This window comes from Staurois parvus, unplaced genomic scaffold, assembly GCF_062004578.1.
Source record: "Staurois parvus isolate SC_StPar_1 unplaced genomic scaffold, SC_StPar_1.0 ptg000133l, whole genome shotgun sequence".
NCBI lineage: Eukaryota > Metazoa > Chordata > Amphibia > Anura > Ranidae > Staurois > Staurois parvus.
The window spans coordinates 5,388,205-5,398,330 of record NW_028317929.1 but is presented as its reverse complement, the minus strand read 5'-3'; positions in this window follow the sequence as shown (position 1 = coordinate 5,398,330).

The following is a 10,126-nucleotide window of genomic DNA, read 5'->3' as shown; positions in this document are numbered from 1 at the left end:
TGAAGCATGCAATATTTATCCAAAAACGTGCTGGCTGAAGAAATAGGTAAACCCTTGTGTAAAGGAAATCTGTGCTTAGAGAAACTAAGAGTATTGTTTTCTCCTCCTTCTGAAAATGCTTGTTTCCTGGCTTTCATGTTGATCCAATGGATTCAATCCTTTTTGAGTCATTGGCTTGAAACAAATATGCATATCAGAAAAGTCAGGGAATGCAAATGGACTCCTTATCCTAGCGAATAGCTCAAAATATAATCAGTAATGATCTTGAAAGTTAACAAATTCTAATATGAGCCAAGAAAGAGATAGAGACAGCACACATTTTTTTTTCATCTGAACATCTTATATATAAGCACACCAATAACAAATTAATTGATAAAAACACAAAAATAAAATGAAAGGGTTTAATAGCAGTGTATTTAGGGCATCTTGGGGATAATAGCAGTGTGGTTTGAAAGTGACAGGCCTGCAGGAGATTAAATGATAGTAATATAGTCCTCTTAACAACAGTGATGGTATTCAATATGCAGGCAGCTGCACAGTGTACAAATGTGCAATCATTACAGTGCATGGCTAATGGCAATAACAATAGTGGCAGTGTAATGCTCCCAATTACACTGGCAGGCAATGTTGTGCACCTCATTAATTTGGTAGAAAACCTTTACAATGATAGTCAGTAGCCATGGTGACACCTTTTAACTGATGACTATCGTACTGCCCCCTTTTAGTTGATGGTCATCATAGTGCATCCCTTTTAGTTGATGTTCAGTGTAGTGCCCCATTTTATTTGATGGTCATCACAGTGCTTCAATTTTAGTTGGTGGTCAGTGTAGTGCCCCATTTTAGTTGATGGTCATCATTGTGTTTCCCTTTTAGTTGGTGGTCAGTGAAGTGCCCCATTTTAGTTGGGGGTCAGTGTAGTGCCCCATTTTAGTTGATGGTCATCATTGTGTTTCCCTTTTAGTTGGTGGTCAGTGTAGTGCCCCATTTTAGTTGGGGGTCAGTGTAGTGCCCCATTTTAGTTGATGGTCATCATTGTGTTTCCCTTTTAGTTGGTGGTCAGTGTAGTGCCCCATTTTAGTTGGGGGTCAGTGTGGCGCACCATTTTAGTTGTTGGTTAGTGGCTTTGGTGCCTCCTCCCCTTTATATTGATGGTCACTGGTTTTGATGTCCGCCTATAATACTGGTCAATGGTTTTGATGTTTTCCTATGTTGGTGGTAAGTGGTTTTAGTTTCACCTTAAGTTAGTAGTAAGTGGTTTTAGTGTTCTCTCATGTTGATGGTAAGTTGTTTTTATTGCACTCTTAAGTTAGTGGCAAGTGGTTTTGATGCCCCTTAACTTGATGGTCAGTGGTTTTAGTACCTCCTTACCTTGGAGGCTAGTGGTTTTAATGCGCCTTATGTTGATGATCAACAGGAAGCAAAGAGTAACTGGTGTCAGTGGGTTACCTAAAGAAGCTCCTAGTCCTGAGCTGTTGGCTCCTGACACTTATGAGTGTCTGATTGAGATGTACCCAGTCAGTGGGGACACCTGGGGCAGGTCACACCTCCCACTCCACCCTAGATGTAACACTATCCTGGTCTGTTTACTAGTTTTGAATCAGTGACCTGATTTATGTCACCATAAATCATGTCCTTTAGGAACACCTGCCTTTCATCAAACTCACCAAACACTGTGGCACCATGGCACACTTTGGGTCACTTTCTTTAGTACATAGACATCTGTCCCTACTATGAAAGGCCACTTATTTTTTTTTATTTTCCTTCAGGCCAAAGGTTCCTGATTGGTTGTATAATGAGCTTGTATTAAATGTGCTTTGCTATGATTAGGAAAAGTCACATGGATTTCTACAATTTATTGCAGGGATGAACATAATGCAGAATCTTGTCACCAAAAAAAATGCATCAACCAAATGTACTCCAAGAAATGGATTTTACAGGTAAGTATGTAGAAAGAATCCAATTTTTTTTCTCGTACATCACAGGACACAGAGCAGACCATAATTATGACTATGTGGGTTTCAACAGCCATGCCATCAATTTCAGCAACTGTAAAGCTGGGTGCAATATAGATCCCTGAGACGGCAGGTTTGATGGATCTGGCAGAAGCCATGGATCGCCCACTGCTAGCCTGACAATGTCCACATACCAATACCTCCTGGGACAGGCTGGTGCCGCTAATATCACCTGAATCACCTCATCTTGAATCCTGCATAATAGCCGCAGGAGTAGCTAAATCGGGGGGGAAGGCATAGATTAGGGAAAACTGATCCCACGGTATCACCAGGGCATCTACCCCTATCGCAAGAGGGTCAAAAACCTGTCCACCTTGCTGTTGAACCTGGATGCCAATAGATCTATGTCTGGGTACCCGCAATGCTGGCAGATTGCTGAGAACACCTCAGGATGCAAATCTCAGTCCCCCACAAACAATCGTGGATGACGTTAGCCTGCCTGCCAATTCTCTATCCCTGGAGCAGGGGCGGACTGACAACTCATGGGGCCCCCGGGCAATAGGGGATCATGGGGCCCCTGTGTCCTTGCCCAAACTCAAAAAAGCCTATGAAAAAGGTACAAGGGGCATCTCATGGGGCCCCCTACTGACCCCGGGCCCTCGGGCAGTGCCAGAGTTTCCAAATGGTCAGTCTGCCCCTGCCCTGGAGTGAATACTGCTGACAGAAATGGAACATTCCCTTCTGCCCAAACGAGAATGTGATCTACCTCCTACTGAGCCCTCCAGCACTTAGCACCACCTTGGTGGTGGATGTATGCCACTGCTGTAGCATTGTTGGACTGAACACTGACTGGCCAACCATTAAGCCTGGTCGTCCAATATTTCAGGGCAAGCCGCACTACCAGAAGCTCCAGGATGTAGATGGGAAGGATCTTTTCCTGCAGCAACCATGTCCCCTGGACTGTGGTCCCTTCTAGAGCAGCCCCCCAACCCAAGAGGTTGGCATCGGTTGTTGCCAGTTTCCAAATCACTGGTGGGAAAGATCATCTCTTTTCCAAATTCCGAGCTTCCAGCCACCAATTCAAGCTTTGCAGTACCCGGGGGGGGGGGGGGGGATTAAAAACATGCAGTAATCCAGCACTGGAATATTTTTGTTCCATGCTGACAGAATATTCCTCTGCAAAGACCTTGAGTGGAACTGTGCATAGGGCACTGCCTCGAATGATGATCTTCCACATTAACCTCATGCAGAGACGAATGGAAGGATACTTCCTGCTCCTCAAGCCCGATACCTGATCTTTCAGGGTGCGGCCCTTTCCCGGGGAGGCAGAAAAATCTTTGAACAGTGTCTAGGACCAATCCCAGGGACCTGGCCATGAAATTTCCCCCTAAATGCAGAGCACTGTGTACAACCAAATACTTGCCTACCAGAAGAAGCACCAACCACAGAGGTGCCTGGCCCCTTAAAGGTTGGGCGTTTGTATTTTTAAAGGGTAAAAGCATACTTTTTCCCCCTGAGATCTTCTGGATATACTTGTCTAGGTCCTCCACAAACAAACGTTCTCCAAGAAATGGAAAACCCGTCAACAATCCTTTGCACGGTAGTTCCACCACCCAACTCTTTATCCACAAGATCCTGCTCATGTATACCGACAGAAGGGCCATGCGAGAGATCTGCAGAATCGAGTCCTTAAGGGCATCAACTGAAAAACACAAAGCCTGTGGTAAATCTGCCAAATCCACAGCTGTATCCTCCTCCAAGATAGAAGGTTCACCTGTTTATCCTATTTAAGAAGGTACACCTGTTTTTCCCTGGCAGCCCCTGCCAGGGAAAAAGAAGCCTTGAGGAGCAATTCTAATTTCTTATCTACCAGATCCTTAAACACCTGGGCATTATCCACAGGACAAGTTAAATGATTATTCAGGGAAGACACAGCTGTGTCTACCCCCAGGATGCCCCACTTTCTAACAAACTTCTCCCGCATAGGATACAGAAGGGAGAATCTTTTAGACAGTACTCCCAGTCAGCATACATAACCTGCTCTAAAAGAGGATACACCAGAAATGCCTGAATACTTTACAGAAGCTTTAATGAGCCCAAAGAGGAATAGGAGACCTCAGATGCCTCTACTGGGGGTAACTTAAAACCTGACCGGGCCATATCAGTGAGGGTCTTAACCAATAACCTCTGTGATTGAGAAGGAGAAACCTCCTGCTTTTTATCAGGCTGTGACTCATCTGACAGAGAATCAATGACCCTCTTCAAGATCCTCTACTGCATCTTCATACTCAGGTTCCAACCACTCTTGTTCAAGGACTGATGGCTCCAAACATGGGGATCTTTCCTGCTTCTTACCCCCCTGAGCCACCGATGCAAACACTTACAGACACTTACTTACTTACACTTACAGACACTGGTGAAAAACTGAGTACTTCCTGTGTAGGTGGGGTTATATGGGGCAGGACTTCCTGTTTAATTGGTCAGCCAGTGTCCATTTACCTATAGGTGTCATATAACCCACAAAGTCATTATTATGGCTTGCTCTGTGTCCTGTGATGTAAAAGAAAGAAAAAAGGGTCAACACTGCAAATATTGACTCTTTGCATAAACTTGTAATTGTCAAAAAAGTCTTTAACACTTATGTAATGCTTGTAATTATACTTCAGTATACCATAGTAACATCTGACAAAAAGATCTAACCACAACGAAGCAGCAGACTTTCTGAAAATTTATATTTATGTCATTCTCAAAACTTTTGGCCACGGCTGTAATTTCCTAAAGTAACTATAGACATCAGATTTAAGGTAACTATAGACATCAGATTTAAGGTAACTATAGACATCAGATTTAAGGTAACTATAGACATCAGATTTAAAGTAACTATAGACATCAGATTAAAGTGACCAATTCCAACAACAATCTGTTTACTTTTTCTGATTCTATGGATCAATGAAAACCTTTGATATTATATATATACAGTGTGTATGTATATATATATATATATATATATATATATATCCACACAAATAATTCTGTCATAGTTATATTGTGTTATGGAGATCCAGCACTCTGCTAGAATATTGTGGCTAAAGGGCTAAAGTGCTGTCAGTGCTGTGCACAAGCCCACAAAAATGTAGTCTACCTTCTATTCCAGTCAATATGAGATCAGATCTGTGTTACTGGACAAGCATAACATTCCAGTTATAAACTGGCCATACACTTAATTGATTGAAAATCTCCTTTGGACCTACCAACAACTAGGAAGTGCCAGGGTTTACCTGATTGGATATAAATTAATGCATTGATCCTGTGGGTTCTCACATTACCTAGTTTGGTAATCCTAAGGAAGATTGAACGGAGACTGCACAATCAGAATATAATGTATATGGCCAGCTTTACACCAAATGCTGATGACAAATAGATTACACAACCAATTGTGCACAAAGTATATGAAAAGTCTTTGTTGCATGTAAATACTGTGTGCTTCCACTAATTAGATAGTGCATTCACTATATCTGGTCTTCAACAGTACACAGAATATGGAAATGCTATTTTTTTAGTGAAAAAATAAACTACTAAATACCTTTTCTCATCAGCAGTTAGAGCAGTCATGTGACTTCTATCAGTATCCAGCTGAGCACTTGTTACAGTTTGTAGGAGGTGTTTTCATTCTCCCCTGATTGTCCTATGAGGCTGCAGGACCCTTGACCCTCTGTCTAGATAGTGCTGATTGGCCATGTGCTGATCACATGCACTCTCCCAAGAAAAAAAAAACCTCTCTAGCAATACACAGCAAACTAAGCATGTGCAGCTTGCCCTCAAGGCTCTGTTCTATCAACAGATGGATTGGTGACAGTAGAAGAAGAGGAGGATCAGAGAATACAGGATCAAACAGCTTTTTACAGAATGCGGAGGCTTAACCCCTTAGCTTCCACAGTGAGTATAACAAGCATACTTTACTGCATATACAGACTGATTTTACTGTTGTGGGTTTAGTAACACTTTAAAGATGAATTCCAGGTATGGTAGTTTTTACATAGTTATGTTGGTCCAGTTTGGACCAATGTAAGTATGTATGTGCCATACCTGGCCAATCCCTGCGGATGCTGGAAACTACTCCAGCAGGCACTACTACTGCATTGTTCTGATGCTTATTGAACACAGGAGGTTGCTCGCTCAGCACAGGTGCCTCTTAGAGGACACTTTTCATTTCCTCAGTGAATGCAAAGCGTTCCCTGAATGGATGAGTTGGAGAGGTGAGCTATTGATGCCACTCCATTCATTCAGGCAGCTGGAGAATGGCGTACAGAGCAGGGGCCACAATAGCTGCTGGTGGAAGGATTCTGTTCTCTCCTCCCTCCAATAGCAGCCTGATGTGATCAAGGGAGAGCAGGCAGGGTGGGAGCCCACTGAGATCACAACTTCTCCTCAGTAAGGGTGCCTGCTGGAGAGTGAGGGCTAACTGCCCTTCTTCTTGTCTTCTTGTCATGAGATATATCACACAACTGGAGAGGGGAAGAAGAAGAAGCTGCTCTTATTTCTGAAGGAGATTTAAACTACAAGTATACAAATGGTGGAAAGACCTGGCAACCTACCCTGCAAAATAATTGCTAAGAGAATTCATGGAAAAAGTCACTTACGAGTGACGTTCCATGCAATCACCAAGGGTCGGATACGTCTGAATGGATAGATAGATAGATAGATAGATAGATAGATAGATAGATAGATAGATAGATAGATACAGATGGTGGGTGGAGCAAGTTAGCCCAATAGTCACCCTACTTGCTGCAGAACCATACAGGGCCCCATAGTTAAAGGCACATCACCAAGCCCCCACCTTCTCAGCATCCTCCCCCCCTTCATACCATCTTAAAGTCAGTCTTCTTCAGAATGACTGCACCAATGCAGCATCACCACTGGCGCAGGGAAATTTTTTCTTTCTAGTGACATCACTAAAACAAGGGCATATTTTCCTTTTAATGACATCATTGATGCAAGGTGCATTTTGTTTCCAGTGGCACCACTAAGGCAGGGGTATTTTGTTCTTCCAGTGACACCAAAGACACAGGGGCATCTTTTCCTCACACCAATGCCACTAATGATAGCCCCATATTTTACTATGGGATAGAACAGGGCTTGAAAAAGCTGCTCTCTCGCTTGCCAAATGCGAGGAGAAATTCTCTAGCGGCGAGCACAGATGACGGAGCAGCTGCACTCCAAGCCTCATTGTGAAGCCGAGTTCCGAGTTCCGGTTTCTGCTCTCCTCTGCTGAGAGGAGACACCCTCTCCACCGCCGCGGGGGACTTAAAGCAGTAAGTACTGTATACATGTCATATCACTATAATGGAGTACAGGGGAGCTGGGATATACAAGGTTGGGTGGGGCAACTGGTGGAGAGTAAGGTTTGTCCCTGGCTAGTAGTTCTAGACTCGAAATTTTAAGCCCTGGGATAGAATGTGAACTGATATCAACCACTTCAGTACTGGTCACTTTCACCCTCTTCCGGCCCAGGCCAATTTTCAGCTTTCTGTGCTGCTGCACTTAGAATGAAAATTGCGCGGTCATACAACACTGTACCCATATGACATTCTTGTCATTTTTTGAGACAGATAAGAGTTTTCTATTTGTGGTATTTAATCACCACAGGGTTTTTTATTTTTTACTAAAACAAAAAAACCCGAAAACTTTAAAAAAATATATTTTTTCTTAGTTTCTGTTATACAATTTTGCAAATAAGTAATTGTTTTTCTTCACTGATCTGTGCTGATGAGGCTGCACTGATGGGCACTGACAGGCTGCACTGATATGCTGCACTGATGGGGCTGCCCTGATTATCAGTGTGAACTGAGTACCAATAGCCTTGCCAGTTATCAGCTTCCCTTTCCTCACACAGACAAAGTGGGGTTTATTTACTAAAGATGATTCACTCAGAATCTCATGCACTTCTGCATGGAAACCAGTCAAGTTACAGGTTTTATTGTTAAAGCTTAATTGAACAAGCTGAGGTTAGAAGCTGATTGGCTACAATACACAGCTGCACCAGATTCTGAGTGAACCAGCCTTAGTAAATCTCCCCCAGTGTGTCTGAAAGGACTGCTAATAATTGGCAAATCAATTTACATGTGATCATCTCTGATTGGACACAGCTGATCACATGGTAAAGGGCCCTTTACCCCTGATCTGTGATCAGCTATGTCCAAAGGACACAGCAGTCACAAAGCACGTCCAATGCATGCGTTGGTTCTAGGAGAACTTTCATGAACTTCTTAATGATAGACTTCACTGTGCTTCTAGGTGTAGCACCCTCTAGTTTGCTACTAGTTGTGTAGGGAATTTTATTGTGTATGGTAATTTTGTGAGTCTGTAATTAGGTCAAGTTACTGCAGGTCAGGCTGGATGGCTTAACAGGTTAGGACTCTATCGCCTCCACCTGGTTCTGGAGGACCATGGAATCTTACAGTAGGCATTGTGTGTAAGAGGTGGAGGCCTAATCTGCATGTTTATAGGAGTCTAACCAATTCCAGGTTTGGAGGCCCTGGTAGAGTGGTGAGACCAACCAATATGGAAGAGTCAGGCTGGTAGAGGAGTTGGGTGGAAGATGGAGCGCTGAGGAGGCTGTTGGTGGCCTAAGAGGGGTCCCCTAGATCTAGGGGGGCTGAGCTCGGGCTGGTTCAGGAGGGTCCATTCAGCAACATGGTGTGAACAGGATCAAGGCCTGGGAGCAGGGAGGACAGAGTGAGTACATCAGCACACCCATGGATCTATAAGAGGAGAGATTGCCACATGTAGTAGGCTTCCAAAGGACAGCATTGTGCTTAATCCTTTATCTTTGTCCTGGGAGATCTTCAGAGCAGCCAGGCTGTGGAGCTGGGAGCAGTTCTACAGGGGAGAGGAGACATCTCTGCATGTAATGTACAAGAAACTAAGCTAACATTCAGAGAGGCTGAGAGTCCCCACCCAGTAAGGGGCAGCTGTCACTGATCCATAATGGTTGACCGCTTTCAAGGAAAAGAACAGTCCAGGATCTGTTTCTGTAAATAGGAAGGAAGTTGTCCCTTTGCATTGATTCAGTCAAGTTGGGCATCCTGTAATCCCTAGTACCCTGTCCAAGTTATATCCCCTAAAAAATAACAAAAGCCAAGCTCATGGTCTGTTCACTGACTGTGGATGCAAGTGTGGAAAATGCATGTTGCATGGCTGTGCAAAGCTTAGAGGGATACTGAAACACAGCGGCCCTCAAGAGGGTAGTGCTACATAGGCATTGATTAAGTCTTTGACAATTTTTTGTATCCATCTCCTGTCTGTCCACAACTTTATCCCAGGGATCTTTTGACAGTACCTTGCCACTCATAGTTGATTGTTTGCTCCAGTTGTAATACCAGGAACTGAAATTCCAGGAAAACTCTGTTAATGCTGAGCTAATCAAAATGACCAAAGATGATCACAGTTGAAAGTCCAATGATTTTGCGTGCCATTGAGAAGGTGATTAGCTACATCTGATTGAGTTTACTAGTCATTTTTAGGAGGGGGGGTGATCCTTTTCCAACTCAGTGATTCTGTTTTTGAATTTTTTTCTGGCATGTTGGAAATCTTTCACTTGGATGGTACATGTTGCATACACAGTCATACACAGTTTTGGATAAAACAAAAACTGTGTATGACTTCATTTCAGGTTGCAAAGCAACAAAATGTGATTATTTTATAGGAGGGTGATTTCTTTACCCATTGTATATACTTACATTGGTTCAAGCAGGGGTGTATTTAACACAAGGCAAACAAGGCACTTGCCTAGTGTGGCATTTTTCAGGGGGGCAGCACTTCCCCTCAGAAGAAGGGATGAAAGAAGGGACACGCATGCCATGGGACCCAGGTGGGATCCAAGAGAGGCTGCGGGCTGCTTGACGGTGTATGTAGAGCCTGACTCTCGTTCCCGGGGATGTCCGGAGCTGTGAAGGTGAGTGTCTTTCTCTCTAGGGGGGTAATGGAAGGCTCTCCCGAGTGGGGGGCAGGAGTGTTGTTGGTCAATGTCAGGCTCTCTCTGTGGGAAGGGGGAAGGGGGAAGCGGGGGGGTGTTGGTTGGTGTCCATGGGGGCAGACAATTTTTGTGTTGCCTAGGGCAGCACAAAACCTAAATACACCACTGGGTTCAAGCTGGGCCAATGTAACTTTGTAAA